The 15595-nt window shown below is 45.5% G+C and overlaps 1 pseudogene; it reads left to right on the forward strand.

Annotated features, from left to right (window-relative positions):
- Window positions 1-15595, forward strand: part of LOC138666557 (zinc finger protein 850-like) — a 141290-nt pseudogene that overhangs the window by 10736 nt on the left and 114959 nt on the right.

The raw sequence follows: 15595 nt of genomic DNA on the forward strand, positions 1-15595 counted from the left end.
GACGGAACCTGAAAACCCATCTTTTCAGGAAAGCCTACAACCTGCACTGACCCCGCTGCCACCTCATCACTACCGAAGCTACCGCCACACCAACACCGGAGCTCCTGCAACCCTCAACCTACTGTTTCCTTCCCCATAATCCTGTAGAATGTAAGCCCGCAAGGGCAGGGTCCTCGCCCCTCTGTATTAGTCTGTCATCGTTAGTTTGTTTACTGTAAGTGATATCTGTAACTTGTAAGTAACCCCTTCTCATGTACAGCACCATGGAATCAATGGTGCTATATAAATAAATCATTATAATATATTGTAACTGGTACAAAGAATAGTGTACACAATTCCAACAGCAAATGCTGATGACAATTAGATAAATATATGCAGATAACAATAATACCTGTGCAAAAATCCATGCTATAAAAATAAATGGTGTTATACAATAGAAAACTCTAAATAGCAATAAGCCACACTACATTGCACCGCTGCAACAATAAACCAAATCCAACTATAGTTAGAAAGGTAGCCACTTATTAGTACATCAAAGGAAGCAGGCATCACAAGTAACGCATGCATGAGCCGAATCTGCAGAGAAAAAAATGTACAGAACCCTGCTATGATAACAATTGAGTGGCTAATACAGACCCAATAAGGCACATAGTGTGTAAACGGCCTAAGAATGGGGGAGCCCGAACAGAGAGTTCCTGGCTATTAAACTCGCGTTTGAGCATTGGCAACATTTTTTGGAGTGGGCTAGACATCCGATACAGGTTTTTACTGATCATAAGAATCTGATATATCTGGATGCTGCTAAACGTTTGAATGCCCGTCAAGCTAGGTGGGCGCTGTTTTTTTGTCCAGTTTCATTTCTCCGTCACATATATCCCTGGGACAAAGAATGTTAAAGCGGATGCTTTGTCTCGTAGTTTCTCTCCAACCATTAATACTGAGAAGGAGGAATGTATTTTGCAGAGGATGGTGATGGCAGCATTGGGTTCTGAGTTGGAGAGTAGCATCCTAGAGGCCCAGAATGCTGCACCAACTAACACTCCGTATGGTAAATTATTTGTGCCTAGAGCCCTGCGGAGAGCTTTGTTTGCTGAATGTCATGAGTGTCGGTTGGCAGGTCATCCAGGGATTTCGGAAACTAGAAGGTCAATTGGTCGAAGTTTCTGGTGGTCAGGGTGGCAAAGAGAAATCATCAAGTGGGTGCGTTAGTGTATGGTGTGCGCTAGGCAGAAGGCCTCACATGCCCTGGCTGCAGGGTTGCTGTGCCCTTTGGAGGTTCCTAGTTCGCCATGGTCACATCTTGCTATGGATTTTATCACCGATCTGCCAGTCTCTGAGGGTTTTTCTGTCATCTGGGTTGTTGTAGACTGGTTTAGTAAGATGTATCATCTGGTCCCGTTCAATAAATTACCCTGCGCCAAGACTCTAGCTAAGGCATTTGTGAAAGAGATTGTCAGGCTCCATGGGGTTCCCACGGACATTGTTTTCGATAGAGGACCACAGTTTGTGGCTCGCTTTTGGCATGCTTTTTGTGACAGATTAAAGGTTCATTTGTCATTTTCGTCAGGTTATCATCCGGAGTCCAATGGACAGACCGAAAAGAAGAACCAGGATGTCGAGCAGTTTTTGAGATGTTTTGTAGCAGACAATCAGGAGATGTAGTCGGAATATCTACCACTAGCTGAGCTTGCTCTTAATAATCATACATCTTCCTCGGCTGGGTGTTCTCCTTTTTTTTTGCTATACAGGGAGGCATCCATCTTTTGGTCCATTTTCAAACATTGTGGCAGTGGTGCCTGAGGAGGAGAGTTTTTCTGTAAATTTGGACAGGGTTTGGACCAATGTACGCCATAATCTGAAAAAGGCAAATAAAAGAAATATTTTGACAAGAAAAGAAGGGAGGCATTGTTTGCAGTTGGGGACATGGTCTGGTTGTCCTCCAGGAATCTGCCTTTGAAGATCCCTTCTAAAAAACTGGGGCCTAAGTTTGTAGGACCCTTCAAAGTGATTCAGGTGGTCAACTTGGCAGCGGTGAGATTAGACATCCCCTCGTCCTGGAGAATTAATTCAGTTTTTCATGTACCTTTACTGAAGAAAGTTGACACACCAGATAGAGAGCCTATGCCAATGATTCCTCCAGTTGATGAGGACGGTGAGTTGGAGATTTCACGCATTTTAGATTCCAGGTGGCACAGAGGAAGTTTGCAGTATCTCGTGTCCTGGAAGTGTTTCGGTCCCGAGGATAATTCCTGGGTGAAAGCTGAGGACGTCTCGGCCTCAAGGCTGATTAAGGCTTTTCACAGGAGATTTCCGAATAAGGCGCGACCAAGAGGATCCGGAGGATCCTCTTAAAAGGGGAGGTACTGTTAGAATCTGTTTTTACCATCCGCCATCTTGTTGTGGTTTTCTGGCTGCTGGTCTTTTTCCCCTGATGCTGGGATGTCTTAGGTCAGGTGATTGTATCACCCTTTATTACCCAGCACCTGCCTCCCATTCCTTGCTGGACAACAGTGTTAATCCACTAGAGTTCTGGCTAGGTGCTTTGACAGCTTTCTGAGTTTGATATTGTGCAGTTCTGGGATCTCTGGTTCTGCTATCTTTTGTTTCTGTTTTCAGTTTGTTTCTGCAGCCTTCTCTGTGTTTCCTATTAGAAGGTGACCTGTTTTTTTATACCCAGTCTGTTATGTTTGCTAATGACAGGTGTTATGAAGGCAATCCAGAAACACAGTGTGCTTAGCGAACAGAGCGCACACAGTGATCTGACAAATACCCAAAAATACAAGAACGAGCTCTGAGACGTGGAAACTCTGTAGACTGCACACCTGATCCTATCCTAAACACAACTAAAAGCGGCTGTGGATTGCGCCTAACAACTACCTAGGCAACTCGGCACAGCCTAAGAAACTAGCTAGCCTGAAGATAGAAAAATAGGCCTGACTTGCCCCAGAGAAATTCCCCAAAGGAAAAGGCAGCCCCCCACATATAATGACTGTGAGTAAGATGAAAAAACAAAACGTAGGGATGAAATAGATTCAGCAAAGTGGGGCCCGATATTCTAGGACAGAGCGAGGACAGTAAAGCGAACTTTGCAGTCTACAAAAAACCCTAAAGCAAAACCACGCAAAGGGGGCAAAAAAAAAACCACCGTGCCGAACTAACGGCACGGCGGTACACCCTTTGCGTCTCAGAGCTTCCAGCAAAACAAAAGACAAGCTGGACAGAAAAAAAGCAACAAAAAGCAAAAAGCACTTAGCTATACAGAGCAGCAGGTCACAGGAACAATCAGGAGAAGCTCAGATCCAACACTGAAACATTGACAAGGAGCAAGGATAGCAGCATCAGGCGGAGTTAAGTAATGAAGCAGTTAACGAGCTCACCAGAACACCTGAGGGAGGAAGCTCAGAAGCTGCAGTACCACTTGTGACCACAGGAGTGAATTCAGCCACAGAATTCACAACAGTACCCCCCCCTTGAGGAGGGGTCACCGAACCCTCACCAGAGCCCCCAGGCCGACCAGGATGAGCCGCATGAAAGGCACGAACAAGATCGGAAGCATGAACATCAGAGGCAAAAACCCAGGAATTATCTTCCTGAGCATAACCCTTCCATTTAACCAGATACTGGAGTTTCCGTCTAGAAACACGAGAATCCAAAATCTTCTCCACAATATACTCCAATTCCCCCTCCACCAAAACCGGGGCAGGAGGCTCAACAGATGGAACCATAGGTGCCACGTATCTCCGCAACAACGACCTATGGAATACATTATGTATGGAAAAGGAGTCTGGGAGGGTCAAACGAAAAGACACAGGATTGAGAACCTCAGAAATCCTATACGGACCAATAAAACGAGGTTTAAATTTAGCAGAGGAAACCTTCATAGGAATATGACGAGAAGATAACCAAACCAGATCCCCAACACGAAGTCGGGGACCCACACGGCGTCTGCGATTAGCGAAAAGTTGAGCTTTCTCCTGGGACAAGATCAAATTGTCCACTACCTGAGTCCAGATCTGCTGCAACCTATCCACCACAGAATCCACACCAGGACAGTCCGAAGACTCAACCTGTCCTGAAGAGAAACGAGGATGGAACCCAGAATTGCAAAAAAATGGAGAAACCAAGGTAGCCGAGCTGGCCCGATTATTAAGGGCGAACTCAGCCAACGGCAAAAAGGACACCCAATCATCCTGGTCTGCAGAAACAAAACATCTCAGATATGTTTCCAAGGTCTGATTGGTTCGTTCGGTCTGGCCATTAGTCTGAGGATGGAAAGCCGAGGAAAAGGATAGGTCAATGCCCATCCTACCACAAAAGGCTCGCCAAAACCTTGAAACAAACTGGGAACCTCTGTCAGAAACAATATTCTCAGGAATGCCATGCAACCGAACCACATGCTGAAAGAACAAAGGTACCAAATCAGAAGAGGAAGGCAATTTAGCCAAGGGCACCAGATGGACCATTTTAGAAAAGCGATCACAGACCACCCAAATGACTGACATCTTTTGAGAAACGGGAAGGTCAGAAATGAAATCCATCGAAATATGTGTCCAAGGCCTCTTTGGGACCGGCACAAATCCCACAGGACTGCACAAAAGTACGTACATCCCGTGACAGAGATGGCCACCAGAAGGATCTAGCCACTAACTCTCTGGTACCAAAGATTCCAGGATGACCAGCCAACATCGAACAATGAAGTTCAGAGATAAGTTTATTAGTCCACCTATCAGGGACGAACAGTTTCTCTGCTGGACAACGATCAGGTTTATTCGCCTGAAATTTTTGCAGCACCCGCCGCAAATCAGGGGAGATGGCAGACACAATGACTCCTTCCTTGAGGATACCCGCTGGCTCAGATAAACCCGGAGAGTCGGGCACAAAACTCCTAGACAGAGCATCCGCCTTCACATTTTTAGAGCCCGGAAGGTACGAAATCACAAAGTCGAAGCGGGCAAAAAATAACGACCAACGGGCCTGTCTAGGATTCAAGCGCTTGGCAGACTCGAGATAAGTCAAGTTCTTATGATCAGTCAATACCACCACGCGATGCTTAGCTCCTTCAAGCCAATGACGCCACTCCTCGAATGCCCACTTCATGGCCAGCAACTCTCGATTGCCCACATCATAATTACGCTCAGCGGGCGAAAACTTCCTGGAAAAGAAAGCACATGGTTTCATCACTGAGCAATCAGAACCTCTCTGTGACAAAACCGCCCCTGCTCCAATCTCAGAAGCATCAACCTCGACCTGGAACGGAAGAGAAACATCTGGCTGACACAACACAGGGGCAGAACAAAAACGACGCTTCAACTCCTGAAAAGCTTCCACAACAGCAGAAGACCAATTAACCAAATCAGCACCCTTCTTGGTCAAATCGGTCAATGGTTTGGCAATGCTAGAAAAATTACAGATGAATAAAAATTAGCAAAGCCCAGGAACTTTTGCAGTCTTTTCAGAGATGTCGGCTGAATCCAATCCTGGATGGCTTGGACCTTAACTGGATCCATCTCGATAGTAGAAGGGGTAAAGATGAACCCCAAAAATGAAACTTTCTGCACACCGAAGAGACACTTTGATCCCTTCACAAACAAAGAGTTAGCACGCAGGACCTGAAAAACCATTCTGACCTGCTTCACATGAGACTCCCAATCATCTGAGAAGATCAAAATGTCATCGAAGTAAACAATCAGGAATTTATCCAGATACTCACGGAAGATGTCATGCATAAAAGACTGAAACACAGATGGAGCATTGGCAAGTCCGAACGGCATCACTAGATACTCAAAATGACCCTCGGGCGTATTGAATGCAGTTTTCCATTCATCTACTTGCCTGATTCTCACCAGATTATACGCACCACGAAGATCTATCTTAGTGAACCAACTAGCCCCCTTAATCCGAGCAAACAAGTCAGATAACAATGGCAAGGGATACTGAAATTTAACAGTGATCTTATTAAGAAGGCGGTAATCAATACACGGTCTCAGCGAACCATCCTTCTTGGCTACAAAGAAGAACCCTGCTCCCAGTGGTGATGACGATGGGCGAATATGTCCGTTCTCCAGGGATTCCTTCACATAACTGCGCATAGCGGCGTGTTCGGGCACGGATAAATTAAATAATCGACCTTTAGGGAATTTACTACCAGGAATCAAATTGATAGCACAATCACAATCCCTATGCGGAGGTAGAGCATCGGACTTGGGCTCTTCAAATACATCCTGATAATCAGACAAGAACTCTGGGACCTCAGAAGGGGTGGATGACAAAATCGACAAAAATGGAACATCACCATGTACCCCCTGACAACCCCAGCTGGATACCGACATGGAATTCCAATCCAATACTGGATTATGGGTTTGTAGCCATGGCAACCCCAACACGACCACATCATGCAGATTATGCAACACCAGAAAGCGAATAACTTCCTGATGTGCAGGAGCCATGCACATGGTCAGCTGGGCCCAGTATTGAGGTTTATTCTTGGCCAAAGGTGTAGCATCAATTCCTCTCAATGGAATAGGACACCGCAAAGGCTCCAAGAAAAACCCACAACGTTTAGCATAATCCAAATCCATCAGATTCAGGGCAGCGCCCGAATCCACAAACGCCATGACAGAAAACGACAACAAAGAGCATATCAAGGTAATGGACAGAAGGAATTTGGACTGTACAGTACCAATGACGGCAGACCTAGCGGACCGCTTAGTGCGCTTAGGACAATCAGAAATAGCATGAGTGGAATCACCACAGTAGAAACACAGACCATTCAGACGTCTGTATTCCTGCTGTTCAACTCTAGTCATAGTCCTATCGCACTGCATAGGCTCAGATTTAACCTCAGGCAGTACCGCCAAATGGTGCACAGATTTACGCTCGCGCAAGCGTCGACCGATCTGAATGGCCAAAGACAAAGACTCATTCAAACCAGCAGGCATAGGAAATCCCACCATGACATCCTTAAGAGCCTCAGAGAGACCCTTTCTGAACAAAGCTGCCAGCGCAGATTCATTCCACTGAGTGAGTACTGACCATTTCCTAAATTTCTGACAATATACTTCTATATCATCCTGACCCTGGCACAAAGCCAGCAAATTTTTCTCAGCCTGATCCACTGAATTAGGCTCATCGTACAGCAATCCGAGCGCCAGGAAAAACGCATCGACACTACTCAATGCAGGGTCTCCTGGCGCAAGAGAAAATGCCCAGTCTTGAGGGTCGCCGCGCAAAAAAGAAATAATAATCAAAACCTGTTGAATAGGATTACCAGAAGAATGAGGTTTCAAGGCCAGAAATAGCTTACAATTATTTTTGAAACTTAGAAACTTAGTTCTATCTCCAAAAAACAAATCAGGAATAGGAATTCTTGGTTCTAACATAGATTTCTGATCAATAGTATCTTGAATTTTTTGTACATTTATAACGAGATTATCCATTGAAGAGCACAGACCCTGAATATCCATGTCCACACCTGTGTCCAGAATCACCCAAATGTCTAGGGGGAAAAAAAAAAAGTGAACACAGAGCAGAAAAAAAAAAAAATGATGTCAGAACTTTTTCTTTCCCTCTATTGAGAATCATTAGTTGGGCTCCTTGTACTGTTATGTTTGCTAATGACAGGTGTTATGAAGGCAATCCAGAAACACAGTGTGCTTAGCGAACAGAGCGCACACAGTGATCTGACAAATACCCAAAAATACAAGAACGAGCTCTGAGACGTGGAAACTCTGTAGACTGCACACCTGATCCTATCCTAAACACAACTAAAAGCGGCTGTGGATTGCGCCTAACAACTACCTAGGCAACTCGGCACAGCCTAAGAAACTAGCTAGCCTGAAGATAGAAAAATAGGCCTGACTTGCCCCAGAGAAATTCCCCAAAGGAAAAGGCAGCCCCCCACATATAATGACTGTGAGTAAGATGAAAAGACAAAACGTAGGGATGAAATAGATTCAGCAAAGTGGGGCCCGATATTCTAGGACAGAGCGAGGACAGTAAAGCGAACTTTGCAGTCTACAAAAAACCCTAAAGCAAAACCACGCAAAGGGGGCAAAAAAAAACCCACCGTGTCGAACTAACGGCACGGCGGTACACCCTTTGCGTCTCAGAGCTTCCAGCAAAACAAAAGACAAGCTGGACAGAAAAAAAGCAACAAAAAGCAAAAAGCACTTAGCTATACAGAGCAGCAGGTCACAGGAACAATCAGGAAAAGCTCAGATTCAACACTGAAACATTGACAAGGAGCAAGGATAGCAGCATCAGGCGGAGTTAAGTAATGAAGCAGTTAACAAGCTCACCAGAACACCTGAGGGAGGAAGCTCAGAAGCTGCAGTACCACTTGTGACCACAGGAGTGAATTCAGCCACAGAATTCACAACAGTACCCCCCCCTTGAGGAGGGGTCACCGAACCCTCACCAGAGCCCCCAGGCCGACCAGGATGAGCCGCATGAAAGGCACGAACAAGATCGGAAGCATGAACATCAGAAGCAAAAACCCAGGAATTATCTTCCTGAGCATAACCCTTCCATTTAACCAGATACTGGAGTTTCCGTCTAGAAACACGAGAATCCAAAATCTTCTCCACAATATACTCCAATTCCCCCTCCACCAAAACCGGGGCAGGAGGCTCAACAGATGGAACCATAGGTGCCACGTATCTCCGCAACAACGATCTATGGAGTCCAGTCCTTAGATCTTTTAGGGACCTCCTTCCCCTTATCTATAGGTCTTCGCTGAGTTTAAACTAGGATCGTTGGTGGGTCTATTTGCAAGGAATGGGTCACCCACTCCATCGTAGGGTATCAGCCTAGTCTTAGTGCAGGGTCAGCTTTCCCCCTTCTCTCCTAGTTCTGTGCTGCAGTTCCGTAACACATGCCTGCTGTTGTTGACTGATCTTAGATACCAAGCACACCCCATCTTTCTTTATTCACCGTAACATCTCCATCTGCACCTCTCTCAGTCCAGCAGCTTGTCGTGTTCACCCTACTCCACCCTCTGTCAGCACAGCAGCCAGCCCTCTTTTATGCAGTTGTGCTCACATAAAAGATTGCTCCCTCCTACACATGTCAAATCTAAGAGCTTGATCTTCACCATCTTCAATCTACTGTGAGGCAGTGACTTGTGTCACAGGTAGGGATTGCTGTGTGTTCTCTCCAGGTTGTGCATGGAGACGGATGAAGTCCATAGGTGTGCATGGCAGTCACAGATTTCCGGTCTGGGTTTTCCATGTGACTGAAAGCCACAGGTTTGTTAAAAACCCTAATATAACAGGAGAAAAATGAGTCAAAGAGCATGCCAATATTTAACAAACGTGAAAAAACTTTATTAAATATGAAGTAAGATATAAACAGAACTGTTATAGTGCGTATTTACAGTTCAACAGAGCAATCAATACATAAAATGACGGCATGAAAATAAGAGGTGTAGGACAAAATTCCAATGTAAGTAAGGAACGGTGCACTATGCCTAGACAATGGGTTCACATAGTGTAATATGCTGGGTCAAATATCCCAAATAACTGCGGTACAGTATATGCAAAAGAGGTATAACCAAATGAGTTGGTGAGACTAACTAAATCATGTATTAGTATAAAGGGAAACGGGGGGGGGGGGCTTTATATGGAGCAAAGCAGGTCAAGTGGCCTCCATTGCTCCCAATCACGCCCACACCAAATGACCCAAAAGCATTAATAGTCAGTCCAATAGGGCTTAACAATATCCTCAAAGTAAGCCACAGTAACAGGAAAGTTAAAAGCAATAATTACCCATGTTGTGGACGGCTAGCGTGACCGGTCCTAACTCCCCTCTGATGTGTGCCCAAACAGTGGTCCCCCCCAACATATGGGGTATCAGCGTTCTCAGGACAAACTGGACAACAAATTTTGAGGTCCAATTTCTCCTGTTACCCTTGAGAAAATAAAAAATTGCGAGCTAAAAAATCATTTTTGAGGGAAAAAAAGGATTTTTTATTTTCACCGCTCCACGTTATAAATTTCTGTGAAGCACTTGGGGGTTCAAAGTGCTCACCACACATCTAGATAAGTTCCATAATGGGTCTAGTTTCCAAAATGGGGTCACTTGTGGGGGGTTTCCACTGTTTAGGCACACCAGGGGCTCTCCAAACGCGACATGGCATCCGATCTCAATTCCTTTTCCAATTGAAAAAATCAAACCGAACTCCTTCTCTTCCAAGCTCTGCGGTGCGCCCAAACAGCGGTTTACCCCCACATATGGGGTATCGACGTACTCAGGAGTAGTTGCACAACAACTTTCATGGTCTAATTTCTCCTGTTACCCTTGTTAAAATAAGAATTTGTGGGCGAAAAGATCATTTTTGTGTAAAAAAATGCGATTTTTTATTTTCCCGGCTCAGCGTTATAAACTTCTTTGAAGCACTTGGGGGTTCAAAGTGCTCACCACACCTAAATAAGTTCCGTAATGGGTCTAGTTTCCAAAATGGGGTCACTTGTGGGGGGTTTCTACTGTTTAGGCACATCAGGGGCTCTCCAAACACGACATGGCGTCCGATCTCAATTCCAGCCAATTCTGCATTGAAAAAGTCTAACGGTGCTCCTTCTCTTTCAAGCCCTGCGGTGCGCCTAAACAGTGGTTTACCCCCACATATGGGGTATCTGCATATTTAGGAGAAATTGCACAACACATTTTGTAGTTCATTTTCTCTTTTTACACTTGTGAAAAAAAAAATGGCTCTGAAGTAAAATGTTTGCAAAAAAAAGTTAAATGTTCATTTTTTCCTTCCACATTGTTTCAGTTCCTGTGAAGCACGTAAAGGGTTAATAAACTTCTTGAATGTGGTTTTGAGCACCTTGAGGGGTGTAGTCTTTAGAATGGTGTCAAGTTTGGATATTTTCTGTCATGTACACCCCTCAAAGTGACTTTAAATATGAGATGGTCCCTAAAAAAAATGATTTTGTAAATTTTGTTGTAAAAATGAGAAATCGCTGGTCAACTTTTCACCCTTATAACTTCCTAACAAAAAAAAAATTGTTTCCAAAATTGTGCTAATGTAAACTAGACATGTGGGAAATGTTATTTATTAACTATTTTGTGTGACATATCTCTCTGATTTAAGGGCATAAAAATTCAAAGTTTTAACCCCTTCCCCACCCATGACGCCACGTAGGCGTCATGAAAGTCGGTGCCAATCCGACCCATGACGCCTATGTGGCGTCATGGAAAAATCGCGTCCCTGCAGATTGGGTGAAAGGGTTAACTCCAATGTCACCCGATCTGCAGGGACAGGGGGAGTGGTAGTACAGCCCGGGGGGGTGGCTTCACCCCCCCGTGGCTACGATCGCTCTGATTGGCTGTTGAAAGTGAAACTGCCAATCAGAGCGATTTGTAATATTTCACCTATTAAAACTGGTGAAATATTACAATCCAGCCATGGCCGATGCTGCAATATCATCGGCCATGGCTGGAAACACTAATGTGCCCCCACCCCACCCCGCCGATCGCCCCCCCAAGCCACCGATCTGTCCGGTACACTGCTCCGGCTCCCCTCCATCCTGTGCTCCGCTCTTCCGTGCTCTTTTCCGCTCCCCCCGTGCTCCAATCACCCCCCCGTGCTCCGATCCAACCCCCCTGCACTCCGATCCACCCCCCCGTGCATCAAACACCCCCCCATGCTCCGATCCACCCCCCGTGCTCCGTTCCACCCCCCCGTGCTCCGTTCCACCACCCCCCGCGCTCCGATCCCACCCCCCATGCTCCGATCCCCCCCCCCGTGCTCCCCCCCACCCCATCATACTTACCGATCCTGCCGAGGTCCGTCTGTCTTCTCCCTGGGCGCCGCCATCTTCCAAAATGGCGGGCGCATGCGCAGTGCGCCCGCCGAATCTGCCGGCCGGCAGATTCGTTCCAAAGTGTATTTTGATCACTGAGATATAATCTATCACAGTGATCAAAATAAAAAAAATAATAAATGACCCCCCCCTTTGTCACCCCCATAGGTAGGGACAATAAAAATATAAAGAATTTTTTTTTTCCACTAAGGTTAGAATAGGGTTAGGGTTAGAGTTAGGGCTAGGGCTAGGGCTATGGTTAGGGCTAGGGTTACGGTTAGGGCTAGGGTTAGGGCTAGGGTTAGGGTTAGGGCTAGGGTTAGGGTTTCGGTATGTGCACACGTATTCTGTTCCTCTGCGGATTTTTCCGCTGCGGATTTGATAAATCCACAGTGCTAAACCGCTGCGGATTTATGGCGGATTTACCGCGGTTTTTCTGCGCATTTCACTGAGGTTTTACAACTGCGATTTTCTATTGGAGCAGTTGTAAAACCGCTGCAGAATCCGCAGAAACAAGTGACATGCTGCAGAATGTAAACCGCTGCGTTTCCGTGCAGTTTTTCTGCAGCATGTGTACAGCGATTTTTGTTTCCCATAGGTTTACATTGAACTGTAAACTCATTGGAAACTGCTGCGGATCCGCAGCGTTTTCCGCAGTGTGTGCACATACCTTTAGAATTAGGCTATGTGCACACGGAGCGGATTTGGCTGCGGATCCGCAGCGGATTGGCCGCTGGGGATTCGCAGCAGTGTTCCATCAGGTTTTCAGTACCATGTAAACCTATGGAAAACTAAATCCGCTGTGCCCATGGTGCGGAAAATACCGCGGAAACGCTGCGTTGTATTTTCTGCAGCATGTCAATTCTTTGTGCGGATTCCGCAGCGTTTTACACCTGTTCCTCAATAGGAATCCACAGGTGAAATCCGCACAAAAAACGCTGGAAATCCGTGGTAAATCTGCAGGTAAAACACAGTGCCTTTTACCCGCGGATTTTTCAAAAATGATGCTGAAAAATCTCACACGAATCCGCAACGTGGGCACATAGCCTTAGGGTTAGGGTTGGAATTAGGGTTGTGGTTAGGGTTATGGCTACAGTTGGGATTAGGGTTAGGGGTGTGGGGGGGTTAGTGTTGGAGGTAGAATTGAGGGGTTTCCACTGTTTAGGCACATCAGGGGTCTCCAAACGCAACATGGCGCCACCATTGATTCCAGCCAATCTTGTATTCAAAAAGTCAAATGGTGCTCCCTCACTTCCGAGCCCCGACATGCGCCCAAACAGTGGTTTACCCCCTCATATGGGGTACTCAGGACAAACTGCGCAACAATTACTGGGGTCCAATTTCTCCTGTTACCCTTGTGAAAATAAAAAAATGCTTGCTAAAACATCATTTTTGAGGAAAGAAAAATGATTTTTTATATTCACGGCTCTGCATTGTAAACGTCTGTGAAGCACTTGGGGGTTCAAAGTGCTCACCACATATCTAGATAAGTTCCTTGGGGGGTCTAGTTTCTAAAATGGGGTCACTTGTGGGGGGTTTCTACTGTTTAGGCACACCAGGGGCTCTGCAAACGCAACGTGATGCCCGCAGAGCATTCAATCAAAGTCTGCATTTCAAAAGTCACTACTTCCCTTCTGAGCCCCGACGTGTGCCCAAACAGTGGTTTACCCCCACACATGGGGTATCAGCGTACTCAGGAGAAACTGGACAACAACTTTTGGGGTCCAATTTCTCCTGTAACCCTTGGGAAAATAAAAAATTCTGGGCTAAATAATTATTTTTGAGGAAAGAAAACGTATTTATTATTTTCACGGCTCTGCATTATAAACTTCTGTGAAGCACCTGGGGGTTCAAAGTGTTCACCGCACATCTAGATAAGTTCCTTTCGGGGTCTAGTTTCCAAAATGGGGTCACTTGTGGGGGGTTTCTACTGTTTAGCCACATCAGGGGCTCTGCAAACGCAACGTAACGCCCGCAGAGCATTCCATCAAAGTCTGCATTTCAAAACGTCACTACTTCACTTCCGAGCCCCGGCATGTGCCCAAACAGTGGTTCACCCCCACATATGGGGTATCAGCATACTCAGGAGAAACTGGACAACAACTTTTGGGGTCAAATTTCTCCTGTTACCCTTGGGAAAATAAAAAATTGCAGGCTAAAAGATCATTTTTGAGAAAATATTTTTTTTTTTTATTTTCATGGCTCTGCGTTATAAACCTCTGTGAAGCACTTGGGGGTTCAAAGTCCTCACCACACATCTAGATTAGTTCCTTTGGGGGTCTAGTTTCCAAAATGCGGTCACTTGTGGGGGGTTTCTACTGTTTAGCTACATCAGAGGCTCTGCAAACGCAACGTGACGCCCGCAGAGCATTCCATCAAAGTCTGCATTTCAAAACGTCACTACTTCACTTCTGAGCCCCGGCATGTGCCCAAACAGTGGTTTACCCCCACATATGGGGTATCAGCACACTCAGGAGAAACTGGACAACAACTTTTGGGGTCAAATTTCTCCTGTTACCCTTGGGAAAATAAAAATTTGCAGGCTAAAAGATCATTTTTGAGAAAATAATTTTTTTTTTTTATTTTCATGGCTCTGCGTTATAAACTTCTGTGAAGCACTTGGGGGTTCAAAGTCCTCACCACACATCTAGATTAGTTCCTTTGGGGGTCTAGTTTCCAAAATTGGGTCATTTGTGGGGGATCTCCAATGTTTAGGCACACAGGGGCTCTCCAAACGTCACATGGTGTCCGCTAATGATTGGAGCTAATTTTCCATTTAAAAAGCCAAATGGCGTGCCTTCCCTTCCGAACCCTGCCGTGCGCCCAAACAGTGGTTTACCCCCACATATGGGGTATCAGCGTACTCAGGACAAACTGGATAACAACATTTGGGGTCCAATTTCTCCTATTACCCTTGGCAAAATACTAAATTCCAGGCTAAAAAATCATTTTTGAGGAAAGAAAAATTATTTTTTATTTTCATGGCTCTGCGTTATAAACTTCTGTGAAGCACCTGGGGGTTTAAAGTGCTCAATATGCATCTAGATAAGTTCCTTGGGGGGTCTAGTTTCCAAAATGGGGTCACTTGTGGGGGAGCTCCAATGTTTAGGCACACAGGGGCACTCCAAACGCGACATGGTGTCCGCTAACAATTGGAGCTAATTTTCCATTCAAAAAGTCAAATGGCGCACCTTCCCTTCCGAGCCCTGCCGTGTGCCCAAACAGTGGTTTACCCCCACATATGAGGTATTGGTATACTCAGGAGAAATTACCCAACAAATTTTAGGATCCATTTTATCCTGTTGCCCATGTGAAAATGAAAAAATTGAGGTTAAAAGAATTTTTGTGTGAAAAAAAAGTACTTTTTAATTTTTACGGATCAATTTGTGAAGCACCTGGGGGTTCAAAGTGCTCACTATGCATCTAGATAAGTTCCTTGGGGCGTCTAGTTTCCAAAATGGGGTCACTTGTGTGGGAGCTCCAATTTTTAGGCACACGGGGGCTCTCCAAACGTGACATGGTGTCCGCTAAAGAGTGGAGCCAATTTTTCATTCAAAAAGTCAAATGGCGCTCCTTCCCTTCCAAGCCCTGCCGTGCGCCCAAACAGTGGTTTACCCCCACATATGAGGTATCAGCGTACTCAGGACAAATTGGACAACAATTTTCGTGGTTCAGTTTCTCCTTTTACCATTGGGAAAATAAAAAAATTGTTGCTAAAAGATAATTTTTGTGACTAAAAAGTTAAATGTTCATTTTTTCCTTCCATGTTGCTTCTGCTGCTGTGAAGTACC

The sequence above is a fragment of the Ranitomeya imitator genome, chromosome 2 (genome assembly GCF_032444005.1).
Source record: "Ranitomeya imitator isolate aRanImi1 chromosome 2, aRanImi1.pri, whole genome shotgun sequence".
NCBI classification, from domain to species: Eukaryota; Metazoa; Chordata; class Amphibia; order Anura; family Dendrobatidae; genus Ranitomeya; species Ranitomeya imitator.